The 14,368-nt window shown below is 38.0% G+C and overlaps 1 pseudogene; it reads right to left on the bottom strand.

Annotated features, from left to right (window-relative positions):
• Positions 1 to 9,424: 9,424 nt before the first annotated feature.
• LOC141419512 (mitochondrial pyruvate carrier 2 pseudogene) lies at positions 9,425 to 13,704 on the bottom strand (annotated as a pseudogene).
• Between the last annotated feature and the right edge of the window lie 664 nt (positions 13,705 to 14,368).

Genomic DNA, 14,368 nt, shown 5'->3' with positions numbered 1-14,368 from the left:
AAGTTATTGTTCAATATATAGTAATTTTGAAAAGAAGTCAATAAAATGGCAAATTTGATAGCCTAGAGATTAGATGTATCTCTCTCTTTCTTTCTCTCTATTTATATATATGAATATTGAATATGAATATAGATATTCATGTACAAGAGACAAAAGCATAGTGTGTGGAAAGAATAATAATAGCATAATTTGAAAACAACCAGTATTTATTATGTTGTTTCAGAAGTAAATTCTCCATTTTATTACTTAAACATCATCAATCATAGAAGCTCTATGCACTTCTGTTACAAATTTATTAAACACAAGGAATTAGATGAGGCTAGGGATGTAGCACAGTAGAAGAGCACTTCAATCCTGATCAATGTAAAAAGGAATTAGATGATGATTACTACAGTTAAAATAATGTTTCCTCTCTTCTACAAAGATGTTCAGATGTTCATGTCTTGATTCCAGAAACCTGTAACTATGTTATCTTAGTTGACAAAGGGAAATTAAAGTTGCAAATAGAATTAAGGATGATAAATCAGCAGACCTTGAAACAGGGAAACAATAGAAGATTATCCAGGTGGAACAATGAATTTGCAAGGGTCTTTAGTTTTGTTTTTGTTTTGGTGGTGCTAGGGCTGGAACTCCAAGCCTTGTACAAGCTAGGCAAGTACTCTTCCACGGAGTCACACTTCTAGCCCTTGTAAATGTCTTTAAATGTGGCAGATGGAAGGAAAGGCATGGGTCTCAGTGTAGGGCAACATGACAAGGTCTCACTTGTCTACTCACTGCTGGCTTGGAAGATTGAAAACATCACAGGCCAAGGAATGCCATCAAACTTCAGATTCAGGAGGGAAAAAGGAAAGTTCTAGCCTTCCTAGCACCTTGTTTTTGTAGAAAACAAGGAGAACACTATTAAACACACAACTGCAAGGTTATCCCTAACTTTATGTTGTTTTCTTTGCTTATTAAACTGTGCTTAGTGGATTCACTGGCTTCCATTCAAATATCTAACTGAAAGCCAAAAGACTTCTTGGTTATTAGGAGTGGGATAACATCTATCCACACAGCAACCTAGTGATAGGTGTGGTCAAGTAAAAAAAAAATGGTTCATTCAGGGGAAAGTTGCCTTTGTACAATGAAGTTTAATTGAAACTTCTTTGAAACTCACAATGCAGAGCTCAAGGTCCATTTATTTTTCAAGCTTTGCAAGTTTGAGGTTTTAGAGGAATTGGAAATGGTTTGTGTTCTCCCCATTGCTTATTGTGATTGCTGGCTCTAATTCATGCCACGTGAAGATTGAAATAAAAGGATAACAGCTTAATTATTTTGCTGCTCATTTCATTATTTTCTTTTAGTAGTAATAAAATGAAGTGCATATCTGAAGTTAGCAGAACATCTCCTTGATAATGACTTCCTTTAGGCATTACTGAATTTTCTCATTTAATCAATAAATTCATTATTTTGTGCAGTGCCTTGTGAATATATGCATGGACACAAAACTACTCTTGTTTGAAAACATTTGTTCCTGACAAACCATACATATTGTTTTTTAATATTATAAATCTCCATGTTCATTTCCCATAAGCTTGCTATTTTCATTATATTATGGAATAACATTTATTTAGATCTGAAATTTTGACCAATGACCACAACAAATCTATTGATTCATTCCACTCCACTGTAAGTAGCAATGCTTCTCATCTTTAAAACACTGACATTTCAAGACCTACAAGTCCTGGAATTTTATCTGGTTCTTTTACCACATGGCATACAACATAATACAAATTGGTACACCTATACAGGGTGGGGAGCATAAATAAAATTTAAGATTCTTCAGGGACATTTCCTCCTCCCACACACTTATTGCTAATACCCATCTATAAGGAGCAAAAGGAAATTAACAGAATTTTACAAGTGACTTGTAAAATTTAAGAAAAGTTTTAGAGAAGAAAATTGTGTTTTTATTTTCTCTGACTTTTTAAAGAAACTTTCCACCTAAGTAAAGTTGAACCCCACTCATACTTCTAAAAACTTTCCTTATGTTTATGCTGAATGAGTTTGACCAGTTTACAGGCAGCTCCATTTCAATGATAAGTAATAGTGGATGATGTTTTCTGCTTTTATAAGAATATAAGTATGCTTTCTCTCTATGATAATCCTTCATGCCTCTTGTAAACACAACATATATGTATGTATCCTCTAGTAAATGCATATGTGTATATTTATAAATATATATAAACAAAGGCTTCAGAGTTTTACAAGTTCACAAAAGCCTCTTGATATAAATCACCTTATATGTAAAAGAATGTTAAACCAATTTGCATTTCAACCATTCTCTTACGGCTTTTATGTTGAAGCAACTTCAAGTTGTGCAACAGAGGAAAAGTGGACTGGTCTTTTGGCCCTCAGTTGTCTAGATGGCATTTTTCCATTGAAAAGCCATCAAAGCTCAGGTACACATTTTTGGATTATGAAAACAAAGTCTGTCCTGGTTGGTGTATCTACTTTTGAATAAGAGACTGCATATATTATTTTTCTATGAAAGGAAACGCATTTTTTGAGCCATTACCATCTCCCACATGTGAAGAAGTCATAGTACCATCAGACTAAGCCTTGTATTCATCTGATTGATGAAAAAATTTGGGTTCAAAGAGAGGATTAGGATTTGGTTTTGAATGTCTGTAAAGCCAGGGCTTTGTCACTGCCCTCTCCCTTATTTTCTATGGAAGAATAGTTACAACTAACTCATATCATTGGTGCTTTTGCAGGAATTTATGGATATATCATTGAAACATCTCTGTTCATCCATGATAACTGGAGAGGAAAGAGTTTAAGAGATAAAAATAGGTTGTTTTAGAAATCTAGATGTAAAAGAGGAATCCATTGCTCAATGCAAGATGATGTTTGATTATGATACATAATGGGTTCTTGAAATGCTTAAATGTAATTAAAGATATAAAAAGGATAGAACAGAACATGAAAATGTTATGTATATAGCACTATAATTAGTTGCTTTTTTGAGATGTAGCACTAGTTGTAGTCTCTTCTTGTCCATTTAAAAAAAAAGTAAAAAGGAGAAGGCTGTTTAGGAAGACAAAAATGACCTAAATGCAGAGCTGTGCAGATGGTGTTCCATTGATGGAGAAAAGAGAATGAGAGAGTAAGTAGGATGAGGGAGCTTTAAAGAAGGTCCCAAATGACAAAATATTGCCTAAAGTGCTAGGTACATTTCACACCTTCATTAGCAATTGCATAGGATCCCAAGGCAGCTTGCATCCCTGAGGTAGTGTATTTAATCCTATGTTGCAAAAAGTAATGAATTTGCAATTTATGTTAGGCAGTATTCTTAAGAGAGCCACACTTGGTACACCTGCTTTGATAATTTGTTCATTTGGATACAGAAAGCATATTGCAAGTGTCACAAATAGAATGTCAGTTGGTCTGGATTAAATATTCTAACATAGCACAGATCTTTGACCTTTCCAAGACCTTTTCCTATGTTCAAAAGTCTCCAAGAGAAGATTCCTAAGATCATTTATATAAAATAGCACCTCAAATATGTCCATTTTCATTTAAATGCTGGTCGTGAACACCACTATGACATTTTGAAAGAAGGACACCAGGATCACGGCATATGAAAAGAAAAAAATCTTGAGTATATAATCTCTCTCTCTCTCTCTCTCTCTCTCTGTCTTTCTTTCTTTCAATTGTACAACAGGTTTATTTTGACATGTCCATACATACATATATTGTACTTTGAACATGTTCATCTCCTCTTCCTTATCCTCCCCTTTTTACAACTATTAATGTGTTTCATTATTCTGTTTTCATATATGCATGTAAAACACTTTGATCACATTTATATCCCTATCACTCTTCATCTTCCTCCCCCACTGATTTTCCTCCTCAAACAGTACCCCTTTTACATTCATGACTTTTATTTGTTTTGTATTTTTAGGTTTAGATTCTGCATATGAGAGAAAATACGTGGTATTTACCTTTTTGAATAAGGATTATTTTATTTAACATGATGATCTCCAGCTGCATCTATTTTCCTGAAATTATATGATTTCATTCTTCTTTCTAGATCAAAAATACTCCATTGTGTAAGGAATGTAATTCAGAATGCAATAGAGATACCTGCACACCCATGTTCATGGCAGCACTATTCACAATAAGCAAGCTATGGAATCAGCCTAGGTGCCCATTACCCAATGAATGGATCAAGAAAAAGTGATATACATGCATTTCTTTTCTTTTGAGAAAAAATTGAAAAAAATTTTCAATCTTAAAAACATTACTGGATTTGAATTTATTAAATTATAAATTTAATAAATTGGTTTCCTTTAACCTTTTAAGTTAAACTTATAAAACTATTTTTATATCTAAACCTAAAACATATTGTAAAATAAGAGCAATTCCTTTTAATGGATCTTTTCGATAATTTTTTGCTAAATTCAAATTGAACAGTATGAATTCCAAAGTGTTGAAATATGTGTTGTCTGTATGTTAGTGGAAGAAAACTCCTAAAAAAGGGATTATATACATATCAAAATTCCAGTTTGAAAGCATGGTTTGTCAACCTTAGCAGTACTGACATTTGCTTCTGCATAATGCTCTCTGGTAAGGCTGCCCTTGCATTGTAGGATGTTACACAGCATCCTTGTTCTCCACCCATCAGAAGCCAATAGTAGTCCTTCTCCATGTATGAGAACAATAAATGACTCCAGGCATTGTCAAATATCCCTTATATCTTATTGTACAATACTCATCCTTCTTGTTGACCTCATTACTGAAAACTGTAATTGCAGAAAATGGAGCTATGGATAAGGGGAGACTACTCTAATTCTATGATTAGGAAGCTTTTACCCTTTTTTGTACATTTTTTATCATCTGTTGTCCCATCCTCACCTCCCAGAACATGTGAGGTCCATGAGATGCTTGTTCATTTAATTTGCCTTTCTCAGACCCTACCAAATTTAATGAATACTTCTTAAATAAGCAATCAAAATGTAATAAAAATAAATCTGCCCATATTGTATTTGAATGGATTAAGAATGATGTGATTAGAATAATACTATATTTAAATCTCTGTGAAATCTTCAGCTCTGTATTAAATAAAACTTTATTAACAGGTTAAGTGGATCTTACAAATAATATCAGTCTTTCACATTTGTCCTATCACGTACCTCATTATTGGGTTAGAAACTCAACTAGTGGCCATTATAGACAAAGTTGTTAAAAAAAACAAAAATTATATTGGATATGTGATTGATTTGTAGCTTATAAACTGAGAAAATGTCTACAGAATGACAAGTATTGTTAATTGTTAAGGAAAAAGAAATCCACATAGTTAAACTTCTTGATGAAATTTTACTGGGACGTTCCAAGGATTAAAATGATGCTTTCAAACTTGTGGAATGGAATTAATAGTAAACAAGCTCATAGATTTTGAAAGAACAAGCTCAATGCTAGATATGGACATAACTCAAAGTGAGAAGGAAAACCCAAATAATATCTGAAATGTGTTATTCAAGACAGTTTTGATGAAGGGGCTGACAGAGATGTAAGCAGACAACTAGTGATAAAGTCAGGGAAAGTGAGCACTGCCCAACAGTAAGTACAGTTTTCCATCACTGGATATCAGAGACTGATGTAGGAATTCAGCCTAGTCAGATGTCAGAACTTAAAGCAGCATCCAGAGGTAGGGACTCAGAATCCAGTTGAACTAGATGGCTGTGAGAAACTGATGATAACGCATTCAAATCTGCTAGATACCTCGTTATCAGTCATGCTTTTTTTCTCTAAAGACTCCACCACCAGAGCTTGCCTAGAGCCTCCATGTGAGAAATGCCATGGGCTTCAGAGTGTCACCCACATGTGTGCACACTCCAGCCCCTGAAGCCAGGTCATCTCCTTTTCATTTCATTTTTTGATTTAGAGAAGCCATTTTATTCTATACAATATAATTAAGGTTTATTGTTTATTTGTTTTATTTTGGTGATAGTGGGTTTTAACTCAGGATGTCACATTTGCTAAGGAGGTGCTCTCCCACTTCATCCACACCCCCAGAACATTTTGCTTTAGCTATTTTTTCAGATTGGGTTTCGCATTTTTTGCCTGGGTTAGCCTCAGACTGGGACACCTCCAGTATAGCTGGGATAACAGGTGTAAACCACCATCCCAGCTTTTTCTTTTGAGATGGGGTATCATTAACTTTTGGCTTGGATGGCCTCAAATGGCAATCTTCCTGATATCCAATTGCCAAGTAGCTGGGATTATAGGTGTGAGCTACTGAGTCCAGCCTTACCTCAAAAGTATACTTCACACAATAACAAATCCAAAATATGTGTACAGTCATTTTTTGCAATTCTTTTGTGGATACCATACTGTTCTGAGCATAAAGAACCTTTCCCAGAACTTTCAGACAGGTTGCCTAGTGTAGAGCATGTGTTATATGCCTGCTGCAGTCAATTGTCAAGCAAGGCAAAACATAATCAGGGGAGCTCTTGCAGAATGCCACTGAATCACAATTATTTCCAGTCAAAATGTGCTAACCACTGCAGAGACTTTGTCCACATTCATGTTACTGTCAGTCTTCTCTGTTGAGCATCTTCAGGTACCTGTGTGGAGAACAATTCTTTCTAAAATATTGCCTAAAGACAGATCTTTATACCATTGTATTTCATGCAAAACAACCTGATTTAGTACATGTTCTGTGGCTAAAACCACAACACCAAAGATGTAAGTTATATTTAAAAAAGGCTTTTTTGGACTTTATTACCCCTCTATCCACCAATAGATAGGTCAAAAAGGGGGGGCTCTTTTGGGGTGGGCTTCACGGTTCTAGTCCAAGGTTGAGGGGTCAAATCTGGTGATTGATTGTAGAGCCTAGAGTTGGTGCAGGTATCACATGCTGACATGGAGTCTAAATATGCCCAAGTGCCTGCCTGGTGGCTCTCTCTCTCTTCTTTTTTTTTTCTTATTATCATATATTACTAGTAAAATTAATGAGTTTCATTATGACAGTTACGTACATGTATACGATGGATTTGGATCATACTCCACAAACACCCTCTCTTATCCTGCTCCTGCTAACCTCCTCTCCCCCACAAATACTTTCATGCCTTTGTTATCTAGAGTGTACATATGAGAGAAAAATATATGATAGATGTCATTTTGAATGTGTCTTATTTTGCTTAACATTATGGTCTCCATCCACTTCCCAGCAAATGACACAATTTCATTCTTCTCTATGACTAAATAATACTCCATTGTGTTTATATACCAAATTTTCTTTATCCACTCATTGCTTCATGGGCACCTAGGCTGATTCCATAGTTTAGCTGTTATGAATAGGAAATTATTGTGGCTCTTTTGATGAGATATTTCCTATATATATTTAACTAAAGTGCATTAAATATAACAAGATTTTACAAAATTGCATAAACATAATGATTTCATTATATTAAAAAATGAAAATTACTTTTATAAAGGAAAATGCTATGATGTTAGCAGTGGTTATCTCTGGGTTAAGAGCTCATGGGTCATTATTCTCTAAACATTTTTACATTTTCTAACTTGTCTGTAAGGAGAAATGTTAACTTTTTCAATATTTTAAAATATCAAGTGCACATTATTTCATAACAAAGAAGTCTTTAAAAATATAGTACCCAAACTAGTATAATGCAGATAAATAATGTTCTTCTTCTATCTCTTTTTTTTAATTCATATGTGCATACAAGGCTTGGGTCATTTCTCCCCCCCTGCCCCCTTCTATCTCTTTTTAATGGATGACTATCCCGAGATGACAAAAATTAATTAAAAACCACTGCATTTTCACCTCTTTAGCCATTGAAAACTAGATTTCCTTGATATAGTACAATCAAACCAAAACAAAGGAAAGATTGGACATTCAAGTTGGCAGAAGATTACAACTTTCACCACAGAGATGATTTAAGAATCTTGGGTAGACTAAAGTATCCTAGTCACTTTCAGTTGCTGTGACAAAATACTCAAGAAAACAAGTTAAAGAAGGAAAGGTTTATTTTGGCTCATGATTTTGAAGGTTTCATTCCATGGTCACTTGGTCGCATCACTGTGGGACTGTAGACAACTAAAACTCCTTACCAAAAGGTTTTCTATTGACTCAGCCTGATCCATGGTTCCTGTGCAAGTAAAAACAGCCATGGGCTAAGATAGGCTTCTCCCTAAAACTGTTGAGATGAAGTTTGATTTATTCATCACTCCCTTAAGATTATACTTTAGTTCCACTCAAGTTGAATAATCTCACAGAGAGCCTTGTTAAGTATCTTAAGTGGCATCTAGCAACTAGCCAAGTCACACATCCTAATTTAATCTGATCCTGATGTCCCTTCCAGTTTTATATGACCAGCATCACTTGATCTAGGATGAGTGAGTGTTCCTGAAAGTAGAATATATTGAACTTCCAAATAAGTCATCTTGGGGAAAGGTTTGGGCTGGAATCGTGTGGAGGCATTGAGTGAAGCTGGAGAGGCAGGAACAACCTAGATGATGTTTCCTGACTGAACCCTCTCTGTTCATGAAATCATGTATGTGTGTATGTGGAGGGGGGGTAGAAATGGGAGAAACCCAAAGAAAGTCATTATTAGATGAGGATTGTGTGTCTCCTGCCTCACCTCACTGCCCATGTACTTGAGCTAAACTTTGGAGCCTGGGTGGGTTTTGAGGAACCCAGGTCCCTCTGTGCCTTGGGTTTCCCAGGACAGGAATGAGACCAGCAGGATGATTATGGCCTGGATGGAGCTTAGGATGGGAACTGGAAGTAGGAATGTGGCCATCAAGGCAGAGAGGAATGAGGGGAGGATGGACCCAGTTGAGGTCAAGTGGGAGGGCTTGGAAGTATAGGCCTTTGCTGGGTAAAGAAGTGTGTCTGCAGACAAGACTGATCACAGAATTTAATGATCCTAGTGGGTAGCAGCCCAGGTAGGTAAGGTTCAGGTTTAAGGTTTCTTAGGGAGAGATGGGGTCTGGTTAGAATGGAATCCAAAGCACACAGTGGGTGTGGAGGTGCCTATCTCCTTTCTCAGGAAGTTATTGGGGAGGCTGAAGCAGACGATAGCTTGAGCTCAGTATTTTCCAGCCAGCATGGGCAGCAAGGTAAGAATCCATGTCTTTTATTTTTAATGAATCATCAAGTATGATTTATTATGGACAATAATGGAAAATGGTGGGAAAACATTATCCATAGGTAAGTTCTTAAATCATGTAAATAGAGATTTAGTGACCATAAACTTTATTTTCCTATGGAAATCAAGCACTAGTTACAGCTAGATTTTTTTTTGAATCTTCCAAATGTTAGTACAGTTAGCATTACTTTATAAACAATCATGTAATAAACCAGGTTGCAGTGTTTATGTTTTCATCTAGATTGTTCAGGTAATTAGGAACTCTTTCATTTGATTGCTTTAGCTTTTAGTTGTTGGTTATATCTCCAAATAAGAAAGAGCTGAAAGGCTCCTGCTGCCCCACAAAGAAATTAACAGGTGGCCGACTCCAACTTTTTGGTGTAATTACACATGAACATCTTGACAAATAAACCCTCTAGCCAACAAAATGGCAGATTGAGGTGTGCTGATTCTCTGCAGGTCTGGTCTCAGGTAAGTCAAAGTACTCCAACCACATTTCACAATAGGAGCAAAAAAAAAGTGGTTCTGGGGTCATGGGTGGTTGTGCTGCAACCTCTTTCTCTGGCTGCATAAGCTCTACTTTATGGAGAACTTGGTGGTATGTGGCCTGCAGGCCTCACACTCCTAGAGTGGTAGAAATCTAGGCTGGAGTACCACTGGGTCCTTGTTCCTGGCTGACAAAATAGTGTAAAGCATCACTGAAACAGTGCCTTGTGGCTGATTCCCTCCCAGGGTACACTTCCAGGCTCCCACATCTGGCCTAAACTATACAGAAGACTGAGGTGCTAAAGCTCTGTTCATTTCTCACACAATTCCCATCTTCCCCACAATCGTCTGCTCTGTCCCAAAATTCCTTGTTACTCCACAATTACAGTTTTTCCCATAAACTTATAATATCTCATGGTACTTTGTTTCCCCCACAATTCTCTTTTTACCCAAAATTCCTATCAACCCCCATAATTCCTTATTTTTCCCACAATCCCTGCTTTTCCCACAATTCCTCATTTCTCCCACAATTGCTGTTTTTCCCAAAATACTTCATTATCCCTCACCATCACTTTTTGTTCCCACAATTCCAATTTTACCCACAATAACTTGTGTCTTTCATAATTCATTGTTTCTCTCACAATCCCCACCAGTCCCAAAATACTGTTCTTGACCATAATTCCTCATTTCTCCCACAATCCCCATTTTACCCATAATGCTCCTTTGATGCTCCTAGGATTCCAGTTACTACCCACACTCACTCCCAAAATTCGTTCTTTCTCTCACAATCCCCTTCCCACCATTCTGTTTGCTCCCATTTTCACATTTTTCCCACTGTCTCAATTTTTTCTATAATACATCATAATTTCCCATGATCCTTTGTTTCTTCCACATTTTCAGTACTACCCACAATACCAGGTATCTCCCACAACTCATTGTATCTCCCACAGTCACATCCTATCCCATAAGTCTTTACATTCACATAACTCTTCATTTCTCCTAACATTCCCTGTTTTTCCTATAATTTATCCTAAACCCCCATCATCCTTTATTGTTCCCAGAATTCTTATTTTACCCACAATTATGGTTTTTCCTTAATCCCTGCCTTCCCCCATATTTTTCTGTTCTGTCTCACAATATCCTATGTCTCTCAAACTCACTCTCTCCAAAAATTATCTGTTTATTTCCCCCACAATTCTCTACTCTCCATTTGTTTTCACACACACACTTTCATTTTCTTCTATGTCTATTCCTACCACATGTTGTCTCTTCTGTAACTCCATTTCTCCTACAGTTCTCCATTCCCCACTATAATTCCTCCTCTCACAATTTTCCATTCTTTCCCACAATTCCCCCTCTTTCCAACAGTTCTTCATTCTTCACCATAATACTGTCTCACAATTGTTTCATTTGTATGAATGAAACAGGACTGCCCCCCACAAGTAATCTCCCACAATTTTCTGTATCACTGGCCATTACTCCTTTTCACACAACTCCCTATTCACTTCCACTCTCTTCACTCTCTGCTCTCATAAATCTTTACTCTCGCCTATAATTCTTTGAGTTTTTTTCTTCCACATTTCTTCTCTCCAATAAGTTCTTTTTATCCCCAAACCTTCTGTCTTTCTAGTCTCCCAAGAATACTCATTTCCCCACCTTTTTATTCAGTCCCAGTATTCGATATCTTCCACAATTCTTTTGTTTCCCAAAATGTCTTGTATTACCACAACTCCTTTTCACCACAATTCTATGTTCTCTCTGAAATTTACACAAGGTTCTACATACTTGCTTCCTCCCACATTTCCGTTCTCCCTGTCTCTTCCCAAATTCTTCCCAGGACAGAATTCCTTATTTCCGTAGCATCCTTTCTTTTCCCAGAGTTCCCCATTCTTCATCACAATCTTTTCTCTCTCACAAATTCCTTTCTTTGTCATAATTTCCTATTTCTCTCAAAATCCCTGTTTTTTCCCACAATTCTATTCTACTTTGTTTTAAGAAAAGAAACCCAAACACCTAAATGGATGCTGTTTATCCTATTCTGTGTGTATGCTTGAATTTTTTTTTTACCAAATATGTCAACAGAGGCCTGTTGGTATAAGGAGTTTTTTAAAAAACGAAAATGTTCTCCAAAGCTAAGTGGGTATTATCCCAAGGCACTTCTTTCAGCAGAGCAAACACTCAAAGCCATATTCTTCCACCCCTACCCTTGTTAACTTCTTTTCACATAGTTAATAAGAGCGCTGTTAACTCTAAATTAGGGAGAAAGAGTGGGGTGATTTTGACTGGTTAAGTTTGTTTACACAGATTGGGAATGTTGTAGTGACAAAGGTAGCTACTTCAAGGAAGGCAGAAATGTATTTGTTTTTGTTTTTTCAGAGAGGGTCTCACTATGTATTCTAGGCTGGCCTGGATCTCTTGATTCCCCTCCCTTAACCTCCTGAATGCTTGGATCCCAGGTGTGCACAACCAAGCCTGGCTACACAGTATTATCTCTGAGGGTCAGCACTCTGCCACAGGGTGAGCCGTGCTTCAAACAGGAGAATTTGGGGAGCTCAGAGCCAACGTTCAAGACATTCTGTTTTTCCTGCTCCTGAAAAACATTGTGTTTGCGTGAATGTCTCTTTTTTTCCTCCATCATCTGAAAAATGTATTTCCTCTTAAGCCAAAGACCAACTGTGTCCCCCAACGACTTATTTGTAGGTTCCTTAGCCAGCACCATGCATATGCAGATTTTTTCCAGCAGCCTGTGCAGTGCTCTGAGACAATGCCTAATAATTACACATTATACTACTGCCCCACACAGTCAACCCTAGTTATGTGGTGTCTCCTGGGCTTGGGAGATCAACTTTTCCTTTCATAGTGATCATTTTACCTCCCCGTGAAAGTAACACATTGTACCCCCATGAGTTGTGATTTCCAAGAGAGTGTGGGGGAGAACTACCTCAGGGCTTTGTACTCTGCTGCGCTGCTCAGGTCAAATTGAACACCTTGGAGTGGAGTTGGGAACAGGTACTACACATTTTCTGGGGCTCAGGCATGGGGTCTGCTCTTTGGGTTATCAGTACTGAGAAATGAAAGCACAGAAGATATAAAATGTACATCCATGCCATGGATCTATGAGGGGCTGAGAGGCTCCCAAGGATCTTCTTGGTATTTCAAGGCTCATTAGAGAGGAGCAGTAAATAGGGGACTGGCCCATTGGTAGCACAAGGTCACTGGTACTTGCTTGTCCTGTTAGATGTTGATAGACTTTGCACCAGTAGGGTGTTAGTCACCACCCCCAACAGCCTTATTAAACTGTAATATTGGAGACTTACTCCATCAGCATATTTGCTCTCCTTGGGACCTCTAAGACCAGAAGAGAAAATGCACAGCTACTCAGGCTCCCTGCAAAGCTCACCATCCGCCAGCTCCTGTCCAATTCAGGACTGGGCATAGGAAACTCCATGACTGCGGTGTTTGTTTCAAGGAGGTTGTCCTGCATTCATATTCTCCTTCTTGCAGCCCCAGAACAGGGATAAAAGACCAGGGATTTTTGGAGCCACCCACAGCATGTCCTGAAGTGTGAAGTTATGATGGAGCATCCTCCGCCCAGGACTTGATCACAAGCCACCACGTGACACCAGCCAAGTCTTGTTGAAAAGAACCACAGAAATCCCACAAAAGTTCCCTTGGGCCTAGGATGTGTCAGAAACAGTCCTGACTCTGAGAATCAGTCTTTTGGAAGTACCACCAGCCCCTCAGCATCAGTGCTCTTCCGGAAACGGAAGTGTTTTTTAGATGTCTTCCCAGATGGTGCCTAGTCACTGTGACCAAAAGGTCTTCTCTCATCCTTGTGGCCTCCAAACTCTCCTCATGGCCTAGCTGTAGGTCCACAGCTACATTACTACTCCTTTCTCCCATTCTCTAGACTCTATTCCTTCTCTTCCTGGACATCATACTGGGCCTGACTTCCACAGATCTTCGTTCTTACAGACTCACCTTCATCCAGCAAGGAGGAGGGTCTGGGTGTGTTGTCCCCACAGTTCACTGTGGCATTTTCTCTATATGAGAGGAACATTGTAGCATTGTCCTTGTCTTCTTTAAAAACTGTGCTTATTTCTGCCCTTCTTCACAGTGACCAGTCTTAATTACTGTAACAATGTATTAATGCTATGTCTGACAATGTCAAAGTACATACCTATGTACATCTATCCATTTGCCATATTTATTGAGCACCTTGTAAGTGCCACTGTTGTTTGAGGCATTTGAGTTACTATGACCACTAAGAGAGAAAAATTTCCTGTCTACCAAGATACTCCATGCTGGTGGCAGAAAAGGAAAAATCACAAGTAGTTATATAAAACTCCATCCATGTAGTGGGAAGCACTAGGACGAACAACTAATCAGGAGGATATGTGGCAGAGTGTTTTAGAAAGGGTGATCCAAAAGTGTCTGAGGATGAGGCTACAACTGAAGCAAGAGGTCAATAAAGTGTAGAAGTGAGTCATGAGAAATTCCAGAAAAGAGGTTTAGAGATAGTAAAAGAGGTGTGTGAAGTCCCTGGGGCAGGAGTGTATGTGAGAGAGTGATCACTGTGCCTGAGGATGGTGCCTGAGGGTGGTAGGTAAAGAGAGAGGGACTTAAGAAGAGGCTCCAAGGTGCATTGGTGATGGTAGAGTGGCAGGGGGGATGAGAGGCTGCTTTGAAGAGCAGTTACTTGCCACATTCACAGTTGAAAGGCT

The sequence above is a fragment of the Castor canadensis genome, chromosome X (assembly GCF_047511655.1).
Source record: "Castor canadensis chromosome X, mCasCan1.hap1v2, whole genome shotgun sequence".
NCBI lineage: Eukaryota > Metazoa > Chordata > Mammalia > Rodentia > Castoridae > Castor > Castor canadensis.
The sequence above is the reverse complement of the archived record's forward strand: the minus strand, read 5'-3'. Positions and strand labels throughout refer to the sequence as shown.